Source organism: Argentina anserina, chromosome 3 (assembly GCF_933775445.1).
Source record: "Argentina anserina chromosome 3, drPotAnse1.1, whole genome shotgun sequence".
Lineage (NCBI taxonomy): Eukaryota > Viridiplantae > Streptophyta > Magnoliopsida > Rosales > Rosaceae > Argentina > Argentina anserina.
This window is the reverse complement of record NC_065874.1, coordinates 23,292,782-23,309,470: the sequence shown is the minus strand read 5'-3', so window position 1 is coordinate 23,309,470 and position 16,689 is coordinate 23,292,782. Positions and strand designations below refer to the sequence as shown.

The window sequence follows — 16,689 nt, the reverse complement described above, 5'->3', positions numbered from 1 at the left end:
GCCATCTTGCTTCTTTCATAATGCGATAGTTTTATTTTAAACCTAATATAAAGATTATGATAAATTAGTTGACACTTAGGTGAACGTCAACTCTAATTTGGAATATGGTCGATCGACACTAGCAGATGTGATTGGTATATTTATTTAGGGACCCCGTAAAAATTTGGTCCATTTTGGACATGGTTTGACCGTTCGTACGTATGGTCAACAAAAAAAGAGGCGTTTTGACATATTGAAACCCCATTGACCGGGGCTTTGCCAAATAGATTTCTTTAGTGCGACCGCGCATGATAGGTAACAAAAATTAGGTGATTTCAGATATGCAAACGGTTTTCGGCGTTCGCATATTTGTAATATGTCCTCCCTTATAGCATAATAGTGGTGTTTTCGATGTATCGAATATTCCGACGGTCAAATGAGGTCCGAATTGGATGAAGTTTTTATAGGGTTACTAAATATATATACCGATCACATCGGCTGGTGTCAATCGATCCCTATACGTTTCCTTCATATAGTCGCTTCATAATGCGATAGTTTTATTTTAAACCTAATATAAAGGTTATGATACATTAGTTGACACTTAGGTGATCGTCAACTCTAATTCGACATATGGTCGATCGACACCAGCAGATGTGATTGGTATATTTATTTAGGGACCCCGTAAAAATTTCGTCCATTTTGGACATGGTTTGACCGTTCGTACCTACGGTCAACAAAAAAAGAGGGGTTTTGACATATTGAAACCCCATTGACCGGGGCTTTGCCAAATAAAGTTCTTTAGTGCGACCGCGCATGATAGGTAACAAAAATTAGGTGATTTCAGATATGCAAACGGCTTTCGGCGTTCGCATATTTGTAATAAGTCCTCCCTTATAGCATAATAGTGGTGTTTTCGATGTACCGAAAATTCCGACGGTCAAATGAGGTCCGAATTGGATGAAATTTTTATAGGGTTACTAAATATATATACCGATCACATCGAATGGTGTCGATCAATCCCTATAAGTTTCCTTCATATAGTCGATTCATAATGCGATAGTTTTATTTTAAACCTAATATAAAGGTTATGATACATTAGTTGACACTTAGGTGATCGTCAACTCTAATTCAAAATATGGTCGATCAACACCAGCAAATGTGATTGGTATATTTATTTAGGGACCCCGTAAAAATTTCGTCCATTTTGGACATGGTTTGACCGTTCGTACCTACGGTCAACAATAAAAGAGGCGTTTTGACATATTGAAACCCCATTGACCGGGGCTTTGCCAAATAGATTTCTTTAGTGTGACCGCGCATGATAGGTAACAAAAATTAGGTGATTTTCAGATATGCAAACGGCTTTCGGCGTTCGCATATTTGTAATAGGTCCTCCCTTATAGCATAATAGTACTGTTTTCGATGTACCGGAAATTCCGACGGTCAAATGAGGTCCGAATTGGATGAAATTTTTATAGGGTTACTAAATATATATACCGATCACATCGAATGGTGTCGATCGATCCCTATAAGTTTCCTTCATATAGTCGCTTCATAATGCGATAGTTTTATTTTAAACCTAATATAAATGTATGATACATTAGTGGACACTTCGGCAATCGATAACTTCAGTTTGAAATATGGTCGATCGACACCAGCAGATGTGATCAGTATATATATTTTGGGAACCCGTAAAAATTTCGTCCGATTTGGATATTGATTGACCGTCCATACTTATGGTTAACAAAAAAAAGGCGTTTTGACATATTAAAATCCTCATTGACCGGGACTTTGCCAAATGAGTTTTTTTTGTGCGACCGCACACAATCGGTGACAAAAATTAGGTGATTTCATATATGCAAACGGCTTTTAGTGTTCGCATTTTGGTGATGGGTATTCCCTTATGACATATTAGTGTTATTTTTGGGTAAAAGCTCATCGGGCTTGCGGGCCTCGGCGAACTTTTCAGATCCACGAGCTAAATGATGAGGCATAAGTCAATTAGGTATGAAATAATCATTAGAATATTAGTTTTGCATCTTTATGTTAAATTTTGTACTTTTAAAATTAATATATAATATTACGTATTTTACATACGGGTAAAACCGAAAAAGAATCCGAACCGAACCGAACCATACGGTTTGGGTTGGGTTGTGGGTCACAGTCTCTAAAATAGAAAAACCGAACCGAACCGAACCGAATTTAAAATTTGGGTTGGGTTATGGGTTTTGTCTAAAACCGAACCGGATGGACCCGTGTCCACCCCTAATCCTAGAATTTTATCATAGATTTCCCAAAAATTTGTAATATGTTATTTGTGTTTCGGGAGAATTACTATTCTACCTTTATGTGTGTCTTAGCCTAATAGGTTTCCTGTGAGGAGATAGATTAGTATCTCCGTAATATATTATGACTCCGAATCCTACGGGATTGTGGTTTTGTAGTGCCTATATATAGGCCCCCATATCATTCAATAATACATAATTATTTCATCCTGCAACACGTTATCACGCACTTTACCCTAAAACCCTGAACTTTTAGAGCCCTAGAAATTTTTTATCTTCTCCACCGCCGGCCGCCGTCGTCTTCGGCATCTTCCCGTCGGCGTTCCTCGTCGGCGCAGCCCCTGCTCGCTGTCGTTGCAGTCCTCCCGCTGCTACCCCCGCACCCCTGCACGCAGCCAGCCCCGCACGCAGATCTTGCCCTGCAGCCCTGCACGCAGCCCCCTGCTGCCCCTGCACGCAGCCTCCGCAGCCCCGTAGGGTCTCTTCCGCATTCGCTCTGCAAAAACATCTTTTTGCCCCGCAAGCCCCCCATCAAAGGATTTAAAATTGCTCCTCCCGCATATCTACGCAAGAAACACGAACTGCACAAGCAAACTCTTCGCTCAAGAGAAGCTACTCCCGTCTTCTTTACCCTTTTGGGCCTATGGCATGCCGAGCACAATAGCCCTTTGGGCTTCATACTATATTTTCTTTTCCTTTTCCTTTTTCGTATTTCATTATTTAAATGTTCATTGGAACGTTTTTATTTCTAACGATATTTCACGTGCTCGTATAGGTAAAATCATTGCTCGTCGTACTATGGTGATGACATTCATGCCGAGATGGATGATACTTTTGTCATCTACATACGATTTCGATCGTATCCTCCCAAGATTTTTATGTCATCGGACGAAGATCGAAAAGGAATTCATCAAGCAACTTCATGCATGACAATCGATTTGCAAAGCAATTTAATTATATGCGGTCTATTTGGCAGACCAACAAATATGTTTTTCTTAAAGTTGCTGCTTTTGAACATATATATAAATTATCGGGCGCTATTAGCTTTATCATGTCTTCTTTTCCGGCCTTCTTATTACGCCGATGAGACCAAAGAGGGATATGATTCCCCTCTTGGTCGACATTTTTCGTGTGACGGTCCTGGGGGAGTCACGTTATTATTTAAAGGGAAGAAATCGATTTCGTGTGGTTGTCTGAGTACACCGCTGTTTTGGGTGCGATCATGAGAATTGCCGATATGCATAGATTATTTTGTGACCATATACATCACAATCTTTTTAATTCCGGTTACATACTTGAATATTTCGTTTATTCGAAACCAATACAACTCTCGTTTCTCATGGATGCATCACCATCGCGACTGTTATTTGAATGTTTGAGTTTTCTTAAACTCATGTCTATTTGAATGTTTGAGTTGATTCATTACTCTGATGCAGCACTATTTGCTGACAAAAGATCCCACAAATAACACATTTTATGGGACACACTTAAATGATTCAATAAACGTCTATGACGTTGTATTACCAGAGTTGACCTTGAACCATACTCCACCTCCGAGAAATACATGTCATTTTTGGCACCTGTATCTATTTCTTGATGGAAATTTGGAGATGGAAACGTAACATTCTTCCATTCTCAAGTAAGCACATTTTTTTAGCCTCGGCTATGGCTCCGCCCGATCCGATATGCAAGATTTTGTTGCTACGGACTTTTGATTAGTCAATCTATTTTGACTATGTTTTCTGCTTACTATTTTTCAAGTATGACGTTGGCATTGCTATGTTTCTTGCTCGACTTTAGCTTAAGTCGTCTATTGGAATTGGAAGTTTGGTTGTCTTGTATTAAATATTGGCATATTCTATAAAATTTCTCGTATTTCTTGTTTACAAGATGGACTCGTGAGAATTTTATTTGCATTGGCTTAGCATGCATGGTCAGCGTTTGCAACTCACGGGGTTTTTAAATTGGCCGCTTTGGGGTTACATTGGACCCCAATAGCACTACATTGTGATTTTGAACCTTAAAATTTGGAAAATGGACCTCGGAACGTCAAAATTAACGTCGTTTTTCCCGGTTACTGTTCCGGCGTTTCCGGAACGTTTTCCGGCGTTTTGACGGCGTATTCGCTGCCTTCCGGCCATTTTCTGGCGTTTCCAGCACCGCCATCCGGTTCCTGACGGCATTTCCTGTCGGACCTGAAGTTCCGGCCTCCATACCGGCCGGATTTCCGGCAATCGGTCCCGCCGGCTTCCGGTGAGTTTTTTCGACTATTTTTTCGTCATTTCTCGTCATTTTTCCGGCATATTTCAGAAGTCCTTGCTGCCACGTTTTCCTAGTCCAAATTCACCCAGTTTTGAGTTATTTTGACATGGTTTTCCGGTTACTTTTCCGGTTTTCTCCAAGTCGTTTCATAGCTCAAACGATTTTATTATTATTGGTGACCACCCGCACCAAATGGATGGTTTTCCACCTTAATTGGTTGGTATTCAACTGCTTTAATACCATATTTTTCCAACTTCTAAGTTGAAGAATGTAGTTCTATTGCCATGTGATACACTCGATGGGATTGTCATTTGTTTCAATCCCCCCTCTTACAATATCCTACGGTGTATTGTCTAGAGAAGTTCACCACGTCGTTGACTCTCTTAATCTTCATTTTGAGAATGTCCCGCCGTGAAATCGAGTGTCTTGCTAATTGCGTAACCACCCACACTGTCCTACGGCGCAGGTAGTTGGTTTACGGATCTCGTGTGGAAATTGTGTTCTATATCTTCATGCCTTGCTAAGTTTCCAAGGCCCTACATGCCAATGATGAATTTTCATCTTAATATTTGTGTTAAGAATAGAGAGGAATAAATCTGTCAAATTTCATTGACAATAGCTTTGTTAGCCTGTGGACATAGTTTTGCTTGCTTGCAGCAGTAGCTTTATGTAACTCAAGATTCTTTGAATCATGGGTTCGGTTTTGCTGTCTCCTCAGTTTTGATATGATCATTTTTTGGTCATTTTGAACGAAATATAATGATTCGAGTTCTTTGAAATTCACATGATCATCTATTTTTTATGTTCACGAAGCGATTGGAGGACCACCTCACCTGTGCTGCACACGGTGAGGCCGTGCGTATCCGTGCCATGCACGGTGAGGCTGAGCCAGCCCCTCTCGGCGGCTCCATGGCATTAAAGCCGTCGGTGGCGGCATCCGCTCCTTCACAGGAGATTGTGATGCCTCCTGTGTTTTCTAATGCCTCCATGGTAATCTCTGATGCCCATCGCTCATTTTGCAAAGCTTGTTCTTTTGCTAGATTTCAAGAAAGTCCTTATTTGCTAAGGCTCCAACCGAGAACATTCCATTCTTACGAAGTATTTAAGGTGACATTAGTGTACCCTATCCAACTGAATGCGGACACTTTGGTCACACGTCGCTTTGCTTTCCACATTGAACGCTGCATTTGCTAAGTTTTTAGATATGATCATCATACTAAGGCCTCACTACCCTTCCCATCCTCTCAAATCTATTTGATTGGATATTGTTGGAGAGTTTACCTTCAAGACTTTGATGATTTCGTTTTGCATGTCTACTGGGATCGTCGTTGAACATATTATTCCACATGTTCATTCACTGTACGATCTAGCAGAGCTCTGACTTGGTTATGGGTACTAACCTGCCGATTTTTGCATGGAGATATGTAATGATGTTGCATGCAGCGACACTTATTCGTTTTAGACCCACAAATTGTCAAGCGTTTGGTGCGTACCAGATGGTTACTGGATACAATCCCAACGTTCTTTTCATTAAACGCCTATTTGGTTAAAGTTATTTATGTGCCTCTATTGTAGTTATCTCAATGGGTCTACTTGAAACGATTAAGTATTCTGGTTGGTTATGATTTATGAATCACCAACACTTGTCCGTTATTTCCAACCTACAACCGTTGATCTCTATCCTGCGATATTACCAGACGGTCACTTTGATGAGACATACTTCCCGTCGTTAGGAGGAGATATGGAATGCTCCCACAGGAATTGACGTGGTGTGGCACTATGTCTTATTAAGATCCCGCACTACTCAAAGTGAGCAAATGTTCAACGCATTATCTACCTCCAGAAAGTCAAAGATTCGATGCTCAATGACTTTACCGATATTGCGAAAGTGATGAGATCGCACATAAATGCTGTGATGTGCTGGTAAGGTTGGAAATCTCAGATTATGAGAGAATTTCATATGACCTGGTCCTAGCACCGTTGGCACCATCCCTGACAGTGGGAAGGAAGCCGGCGATGGCACCATCGTACGCTATGGTGTTGTCGGAGCCCGTAGTATTGCATCACAAAACAAGGGCGACAAACGCAAAGATGGACTAGTAAGGGTCATAGCTTCGGTCTTGGCTCCTACCTAGATGAGGAGGATACCATTATTCTCTGGAATCAAAACCAGAAAGAAGCGAGATGCGTAGGCACAAGTATTTCGCCCATCATCATGAGATATTCTCTAAACATGTGTATGAACTAAGTTTCTGTGGGACGCAACAGACTCCTTTTGTTGATGTTAGAGAAGAATAGAAATCTCATGAATTGATCGTATACAGCGCGCATGTGTTTAATGGATTGATCTCCCATGATTGATGATGTATTCGCTTATGCTCTTATTCCGTTGTAAAGTATCAACGATGAGCAACTTGACCGAAGTGGAAAGAATCAATACAGGCTGAACTAGACTTGTTATGTTGATCGTTGTTCGTAAGTGTAATGAGAAAGATGAAGTCATGCGATATATGCAGGACTTATGGCGCAAACATTGTCTCATTATCCTAGTATTGACTACGATGAGTTATATTCTCTCGTTTTGGACATAATTGCTTTCCGCTACTTGATCAGTAGTAGTGTCCATGAAACTGATTTGTAGCATATGATAGTGGTCATAGAATATCTGTAAAGGGATCTTGACACAGATATGAGAGTGCCCGAGAGACTTTAAATGCCTCCAGACCACGGAGAGCTTATGTAATCAGATTGAGACGTTCAAGAGAACGTAGTACAATCGATTGAAAGAACTCATACCCATATGTGTTCATATGAAAGATGATTCTTGATTCTCTATTCCGTCTAAGTATAGATGATGAAGAGATTCAATGAGCTATACATTCATATATGTAAGTGTTGTTGGGACACTATTGCTTTCATTATGATGTGATTAACTATGCGCCTATGCATCGTCATTGGACTTGCATTGCTCCATTGACATGGGTTTAGTTCTACACTTGGTGAACCAACAAAAATACTATCCATACCAACGCCGCAAGCAGCTCCAGCAACATCAACGTACGCCTTGGTGTCGTAGTCGACACTGGTAGCATAGAGGATGCGTACGGTTCCGTCTTGGACCAAAATCAGTCATTCATTGGTTCATTCCCCCATTCTTTTTGCGAAAGACACATTGAATGTGGCAAATCAGAATCTGTCCAGTTTCGTATGTCAACTTCAACGAGACCTACAAGACCGCTCACTCGATGAAAAATGGTGAAATTGATACCGTTGGAAATATATATGTGTCTACTTTCCAGGGACACCAACCATTTGTTCATAGCTATCATATTGAGTGAGTTATGGCCGTTTTAGCAAAGTAGGACAGTTGTGTTCGGAAATTTGCAAGTCAGTCAACTTCGACATAGCACTGTGAACTGCTCCAATCGGATTAGGTTGTGAACTTTAATTCATTGGAAAGCCACGGGTGTCTACGTTCAAGAACATTTTATGGTTCGCTGATACCTATTTTGATGGAGAAGTTATGACCGTTTAAGTGAGTGAAGGTCATTCTACCCGAGAATCTGATTTTCATTGCAAACTCTTGTTTTGAGTTGTTATGCAATCTTGTTTCCTAAGATCTAAGTTTGACTAAGTATAGCATGAATGATCTAAGGATGTGTGGCTAGATTAATGATTAATAATTAGCCTAAAACTACGTTTGAGAAGCATGTAATGCACGTTGTATACATTGATCTTTGTACTCCATGATTATGGAACTAATCAGGGGGAGCTGTTTCGTACACTTCAGGGGGAGTCTACCTCACATGATGCTATCAAATGTAGATGGTGCGTTGTGCTCTTTTTCCCTTCGATCAAGCTTTTGTTTTTACCCAAGAGCTTTTTATTTTACTTGACAAGGTTTTTACCGAGGCAACGATGTGTGCACCATGCAACCTAGGCATGCGACACAAGGGGGAGTGTTCCGGGAGAATTACTATTATACACTTGTGTGTGGCTTAGCCTAATAGGTTTCCTGTTAGGAGATAGATTAGCATCTCCATAATATATTATGACTCCGAATCCTACGAGATTGTGATTTTGTAATGCCTATATATAGCCCCCCATATCATTTAATAATACAAAATTATTTCATCCTGCAACAATTTCTTTTATATTTGATATAAACTCTTATATGTGTAAACACCCTTTTTTCTAAGAAGTGAAAACCCTTATTTACATTTTAATATAAACTGTTATTTACATGTTAATATTCTTATTAAAAAAACCTTTATTTAATTGTGCTCTAATATTTAATAAATAATAAATGTCACGTGGTGACTCAGAAACTTAATTAATGGGTGGAAATTGTGACTCAATTTTAGTGACTCAGGTCTTCACCCACGAGGACCCAATGAGTGGACTTGCTCTAAACCCTCTCATCTGTCTTTTAGGTGGTAATGGCCCATCAATTTTCTCCCCATTGTGCAGAATCTCATTGAAGTCTCCAATCACTACCCATGGGAGGGAGTCCAGATCTGCTAACTCGTGAAGAAGTTTCCAAGATTTATCTCTCTCCGCCGTATTAGCATACCCATAGAAACCCATAAGTTTCCAAGACGGCATAGCATTCAAACCCACCACAACAGCATCCATATGGTGAGCAGATGTAGTCCCCATTTGCAGCTTGGCATCGTCAGTCCACAGTAAACAAAGGCCATCAGAGCGACCAACACTCTCCACCAACTCCCCATGCGCAAAACCCTAGTTCACGCTGAAGCCGCACAAGGTCTTACTTCTAGCTAATCTTTGTTTCACAAAGAATATGAATTTTTGAGGTATGTTCTGAGCCAACAAAAGTTTCAGAGCTGATAGGAACACAAAGTGTGACGTTCTTAATGTTTATATGCCCTATTCTTATGCTTTGTTACTTCTTATTTAGTTGTTTTAGGTTCATATTTGTCATATGTATGTTCTAAGGAGAGCTATTTCTAATTTAGATGATTTGATGATGAAATTGTGCTAAGTGTTAGAACTCCTTATTGAGCTAGGATTCCTTACTCGACTAGGATTCTACTTTCCTATTTTCATTCTTTCCTATTCCTTAATCGACGATTTCTTTTCAGGAAAGACAAATCATATTTGGAAAGAAAGAAGAGTTGCCGAGTTGCATTCCTAGTTGAACAAGGAAATCATATTCGAGTTGAAGAAGGAGAAGAGGAGGCCGGCCTAGCTACTCCTAGTTGGACCAAGATTGTTGCCGTGCAGCCCTTAAGTGATCTCCCTATTGGACTTGGTTTCCTACATCAAGTTGGATATGGAGTACATAAATCAAATCCATAACAAAGAGGATTTCAGTTTCCCAATTGGTTTCTATCTCCTTTTGGCACGGCAAGAAGGCTTCCTAAACCTCTATATATAGAGGCTCGGCCTCTCCATTCAAGACATCATCAGCCTTACACACAAACACAAGCCATAGCTCTACCGAATTCATCCTTCACCCTTCCAAGAAATCCTAAAACCGATTCCATCATTCCCCACCTATCAATAACCTTCAAACACGCTTGTGAAGAAGGTTTCATCCATAGAAGTCTCGGCTACACTTGTGGATTGCTTGATTTATAAAGTGTAACCATGATTCACTCTTGTTTAATTTCGGTTTTGGTTTTATTCTTGTTCTTTGATGAAGCTTGCGATTTGTGTTGTGCAATCTTGTTTCAATTTTGTCTATGAAATAGCTACTTGATTCAATGTATATAAAGGATTCGAAAATTGTTTTGGTTTTATGGAATTTCTGTTTTGGTTTCTGCCGAATGTATGTATGATTAAATTTCGATTTCTAAGTGTTATGACTATGCTTGTAGCATGATATTTAGGTTGTTGGATTAAAGACTTATGCTAAGAACATGTTTATTCTTGTTTATGTGATTTTCGAATTGCATGGTTGTTGGTTAAGTAAGTGACATACTTGATGAATTCAATGTGCATGGCTTTGGAATTACATGATTAAGATGAACATGTTAGATTTCGATTATGGCTGCTTGGTTTTGATCGAATGTGTTAAGTGTCTATGTGTTTAGGTTACTGCTTAGAACCCTAAATGCATGATCCATCCTTGGTTGTTCAATACATAGTCTCGGCATGATTCTAATAGGAAGTCATAGAGCTTGATTCGATCCCTTTATGTGAATTGTTTTGGTGATTGTTTATGTGTTGGTTGGTTGATCACATGTATATATTAGTTTAGGTTTTACTTACTGTTTTTATGACTCAATCCAAAATCTACATCAAACCTTAAAACCTTTATGAATTCGTGTAAGTGTTATGATCCTAAGCCCTGGCTGGATCCCCGGTTTGTGAACGATACCCTCTTGCTTTATACTACTATGATGTGTTCAGGGTTAAATAATGATGTCGAGTAATCGAGCAATCATCAAATGGCGCCGTTGCCGGGGATCCATAAGTGATGGATCCCTGACTTTTACTACGAATTCATTGTTTATATTGTACATTTGTATATTCATATTCTTATTCTTATTTCGTGTAACATATAGTAATGTATCTTAGGTTGTTGTTTTGGTGCTTGAGTGAATGATTGTTGTAGGTTGTAAATCGAACGGAATAGGTAAAGTCCATTTTGTTAATATTAGCCTTAACCCTTCATGCTAGCTCTCGAGTTTGCATGAGGTCGAGGGCGGCTTTTATTAACACTTGGAGATTTGTCTAACACATGAGGTTAAGTCCAGCTGAGTAAGGAGCACGCTCTCTTATTACTCTGGTGCATGGGACCAAAATTGGATCTCAGAGAACTAATGACTGACATACATCTCGGTGATGGAGTCGATAGGGAGTTCGCTCTCCGTAGTTCAACAAATGAGTCCTACCATGTTCACTATCTCTGATTGAGCTGCAAGGCTTTCTGAAACAAAGACTTGATCTTGTGTCTAGGCATCCATACTTAGGCCGCACGTCCACCTTGGTTTACAACTTAGAATCAATCGATCGTTCAATCATTGAAATAGCAAAAAGAACTTGTGAATTGTATGAACTCTTGTAAACGTAAAGAACTAACTCTTTGTAACTTGACAACATAGTTGCCGTGCCCTTCCCAATAAGTGTGCGTGTGTGTGACTAAGGGAAGGCACAAATTTTATGTATCCATTATGTATTCTTCAATGCTAACTCGTTACCTTTCATACAACAGGTACTATGCATGTCCGAATTTTCTAAGAAGACACAAGAGCTCAAGGATCGAATTCAAGCACTTAGAGATTTAAACAACTCTTTCATAAGTAGACCTTTAAATTTCGAAACATCTCCAAGCAATTCAATCTTAAACTCTTCACCCAGATCAGAAGAAGAGGAAGATCTGTCCTTCCCCTTCGTCTTCAATTCAGACTTAGACACAATTGCAGACCGTGACATAATTCGTGTTGGTGCTCCAATGGCACTAAAGAACGCATTCATTCCCACCACTCCGGAATCACCTTCATGCATTGCTTTCACTCCACCTGACGAAGCTAACTTCTCCATTCCTGTTCAATTGCTTGGACAGCTGCCTAAGTACTCTGGTTCTTCAATGGAAGACCCTAATGTTCACCTTAGGGAGTTCTTGGACATTTGCAAGCTCCAATCGATTCATCATCTTTCTCAAGAAGGCTTGAGGTTGCTTTTGTTCCCATTTACCCTTAAGGATGATGCTAAACGTTGGTTGTATTCTTTGCCTGCAGGAATCATCACTACATGGGACGAAATGACTAGGAGGTTCTTGAAGCAATTCTTCCCTGCTCAACTCACGAAAAGACTTAGGAGGGAGATTCAGAACTTCACTCAAAAGGATGGTGATTCACTCTACGAGGCTTGGGAGGAATTTCAGGAACTACAAAGGAAGTGCCCTCACCATGGTATTTCGTTGGATGACTTGGTGCAATTCTTCTATGAAGGACTCGACACCACCAATAAGAGCATGGTGGATTCGGCATGTGGCTGCACCTTCATGAACAAGACCGGTCAAGAAGCTTACACCTTGATTGATGACTTGGCTGACAACAATCGCCAATTTAGTTCCAAGGAGAAGAGAGGAAGCAAGAGTCGTGGGGTGTATGATGTTGATGCAAGGAATCAGATGGCGACTTTAGAAAGGAAGCTTGATGTGCTAGTCAAGGCATTCAATGGTTCGAGCATCAACCCTCAAGCATGTGGCATTTGTTCTTTCAAGGATCACACAACTGACAATTGTCCAAATGGTGCGATGACTGAAGAAGAGTTGAACTTCATGGGGCAACAAAGGCCTAGGTACGATCCATACTCGAACACATACAACCCTGGACTTAGAGATCATCCAAATTTTCGTTGGAGCAACAATGCTCAACCATCCAATGCTCAAGGTCAAGGACCTCGTCCTTCAGGTTTGTTTGTGAGGCCTCAGGTACCTCAAGGTTCTGCTCCCTTTAACTCTAATGTTCATGGTTCGAATAATGCATCTTCACCTAATTATGATGAACTTTTGAAGAATCTTGCTCAAGGGCAACAAAATCTAAACTCTGCTACTCAAGCATTAGTTACAGGTCAACAAGCTCATTCTAAGGACATAACCGAGCTTAAGAAGCAGATGGGACAAGTGATCGACTTCATGGGCAAGATCCATGAAGGAGGAAAGTTGCCGAGCCAAACTGAGCCTAATCCGAACGTGAAGGCCATGGTGACACGAAGTGGGAGGATCTTGGATGCTCCATTACAGCAACACAAGAAGGTCGTGCCTTCTAAAGGACTAGAGGCCGAGAATTGCAATGTCAAAGACTTAGAGAAGGACCCTGCCTCCTCTAAGGCCAATGATGCCGTGCCTCTACCAAAAGAAGATCATGCCGTGCATGACAAAGGTAAGGATCCTAACTCTAGTGGTTTGGTTTCAACTAATGATCTTCCTCGTGTTCCCTTCCCTAGTAGATTTGCAAAGCAAAAGAAGGATGGCTCTGATCAAGCCATGCTCGACATTTTCAAGAAGGTGGAAGTGAACATGCCTCTTATTGAATGCATACAACAGAATCCTAGGTATGCTAAGTTTTTGAAAGAATTGTGCACCAACAAGAGGATGACTCGAGAGAAGGAGGTTGTCACAATGAGTGAGACGGTTTCTGCCGTGCTCCAAAGGAAGCTACCACCAAAGCTTAAGGATCCAGGGAGTTTTTCTATCCCTTGTATAATCGGAAACATGACATTTGAAAAGATAATGCTAGACTTAGGTGCATCTATTAATGTAATGCCGTATTATATCTATGAGGACCTAGGTCTGGGTGATTTGAAACGTGACAATGTTGTGATTCGATTGGCTGATTGTTCCAACAAAGTCCTTTTGGGCTATGTTGAAGATGTTCTTGTGCAGGTTTCGAGCTTGATCTTCCCTGCCGACTTCTATGTCATAGACATGGAACCAACAGAGGCAGATGACAAAGAGGTCCCTATCTTGTTGGGCCGCCCCTTCATGAGGACTGCACGAACAAAAATTGATGTGTTTAGTGGATCACTCACCTTTGAGTTCAATGGTGAAGTGATTAGCTTCAACATCTTTGAAGCTATGAGGTATCCTCTTTCGGAATTAAGTGATTGTTTTTCAGTTGACATACTTGATTCCCTTGCAGATAACTATCTAGATACCTTGACAAATGACGAGTTGGTACTCACCATTGCCCAAGGGGCCGGATTTACAAGTGATGGTTCTAACATTTCAGTGCTAGAAGCTAAAGATGCCGTGCCATCCTTCATTCATGAAAACGTGACCTCTCTTGAGGTTGCACGTGAGGTAAGCTTTGTCTCTCCTAGTCCAATTCTCTTAACTACTAACAAGAATCTTCCTTCTGTGGTGCAAGCTCCGAAGCTTGATCTTAAGGTTCTTCCGGACCACTTGAAGTATGCATTTTTAGGAGAAGAGGATACATTGCCTGTGATCATTTCATCTGCACTTAATGAGGAACAAGAAGAGAGATTGATTGAAGTGTTGAAGCGACACAAGACGGCAATAGGTTGGACCTTAGCCGACATCAAGGGGATCAGCCCTACCATGTGTGTGCATCGAATATTGCTAGAAGATAGTGCCAAACCAACTAAGGAAGGTCAGAGACGCCTTCACCCACCAATGATGCAAGTTGTAAAGGATGAAATCACCAAGTTGCACGATTGTGGCGTGATCTACCCCATCTCGGATAGTAGGTGGATCTCTCCCATTCAAATTGTGCCAAAGAAGTCAGGCATCACGGTGGTGAAGAACAAAAATAACGAGTTGGTGCCTCAAAGGACAGTGAACGGACATAGGGTATGTATTGACTATAGGAAGCTCCATGCGACAACAAAGAAGGATCACATGCCATTGCCATTCATTGATCAAATGCTTGAGAGGTTAGCTGGTCACTCTTTCTATTGTTTCCTTGATGGATATAGTGGATACAACCAAATAAGTGTTGCGGAAGAAGACCAAGAGAAGACTACGTTCACATGCCCTTTTGGTACGTTTGCTTATCGTCGCATGCCTTTTGGTTTGTGCAATGCCCCAGGTACGTTTCAACGTTGTATGTATCACATTTTCTCCGAGTATATTGGTTCTAAAATTGAAGTTTTCATGGATGATTTTTCTGTCTATGGTGAAGATTTCGAAACTTGTTTAGAAAATGTTGAACGTGTGCTTAAACGGTGTGAAGAAACTAACTTGGTTTTGAATTGGGAAAAATGTCACTTTATGGTCACGCAAGGCATTGTCTTAGGTCATATTGTTTCATCTAGAGGAATTGAGGTTGATAAGTCTAAAATAGATCTTGTACGTCACTTACCCCTCCCCACAAGTGTGAGGGATGTTCGATCGTTTCTTTGTGATAGAATTGCAATGAACTAGAGAATGCTAGAACTTACTTTGTGAAACTTTCGAAGCTTTGTGTCATAATATACTCTGATTTTGAAAAGGATTGTTGGATCTTTTTAGGATTTCCACCACTAAAGCCAAAAAGCCGTATATCCCTATTTGAGCCCTGCTTGGGACACCTTAGTGTTAACCCCTTTGAGCCTACGTTAAGCCTTTTCTTTCATTACCAACATGTTATATCCTTGCTTAGTATAGTTATATCTCTACCTTGTCTTTGAGGCTTGGCAGAGCCGATTTTGGATGTAATATGGAGTGATGATTTGATTCAAGTGTAGGGTTATGCTATTGTATGTATTGATGCCGTGAGAAAAGAAAAGAAAAGATTCAAGATGCACGGCAAGAAAAGAAAAGAAAAAGAAGAAAAAAAATGAAGAATGATGATTCGGCATACATGCTTGTTTATGTGAATTTGGAGTTGTGATGTATTTGTTGAAGGCTCAATAATGTTATACTTTAGCCTTTGTTCGTTTTCACAATGTTTAAAGTGAAGAATGAGTCCAATATGATGATATTTGGCCCTTGTTTTTATGGAGTATGGCGACATAAGGTGGATGTTTTGCTCTGCTAAGTCTTGAGGATGACCTTTGTGATTCCTTTACTTTGAAAAATTTATCCATGCCGAGCCTAGCCATCCCTTTTCTAAAGATCCGCATGATTCTTAAAATGAGTAGCTCTTGATTTGTGGAGTTTGTTTCATGAGTAAGCATATGGTTTGGGTTCATTTGTGCATATGATTGGTATCTTTCATGAGGTTTTCGATTTTCACTATGTTCATAACTCTTGTGTGTGAAAAGCTTTGAAGCATATGCCATGTTCTTGAGAGGAAAGATTTGGAGTGCATATCCTATGTGAGTTGAATTTGAACTTGTTTTGAACATGTTGAGCTTAATTTCACCTTTGTTTCTGCCATGTCTTACTTGTTAAACGAAATCTCATGTTTATTAACCATTGAATTCATCTTATCTATTTCGATTGAATGTTATTCTTGATGCTATGAGTTTGAAGATCTCTGAGACAAAATGTTGAAGGTATTAGAATGTTGTGTCGTTAGCTTTAGTGTATTGATTTCGTTTTATGTTTTGATTTTCCTTTTTAGTGTTTGCTAAGGGACTAGCAAAGTCTAAGTGTGGGGTTGTTGATAGGAACACAAAGTGTGACGTTCTTAATGTTTATATGCCCTATTCTTATGCTTTGTTACTTCTTATTTAGTTGTTTTAGGTTCATATTTGTCATATGTATGTTCTAAGGAGAGCTATTTCTAATTTAGATGATTTG

General features: G+C 40.1%; 1 non-coding gene across 1 annotated transcript; it reads right to left on the bottom strand.

Annotated features, from left to right (window-relative positions):
• Positions 1-12,306: 12,306 nt before the first annotated feature.
• On the bottom strand, positions 12,307-12,413 carry LOC126789698 (small nucleolar RNA R71). Its single transcript, XR_007671611.1, has one exon. It is a non-coding gene; the product is annotated as a small nucleolar RNA R71 (small nucleolar RNA).
• Between the last annotated feature and the right edge of the window lie 4,276 nt (positions 12,414-16,689).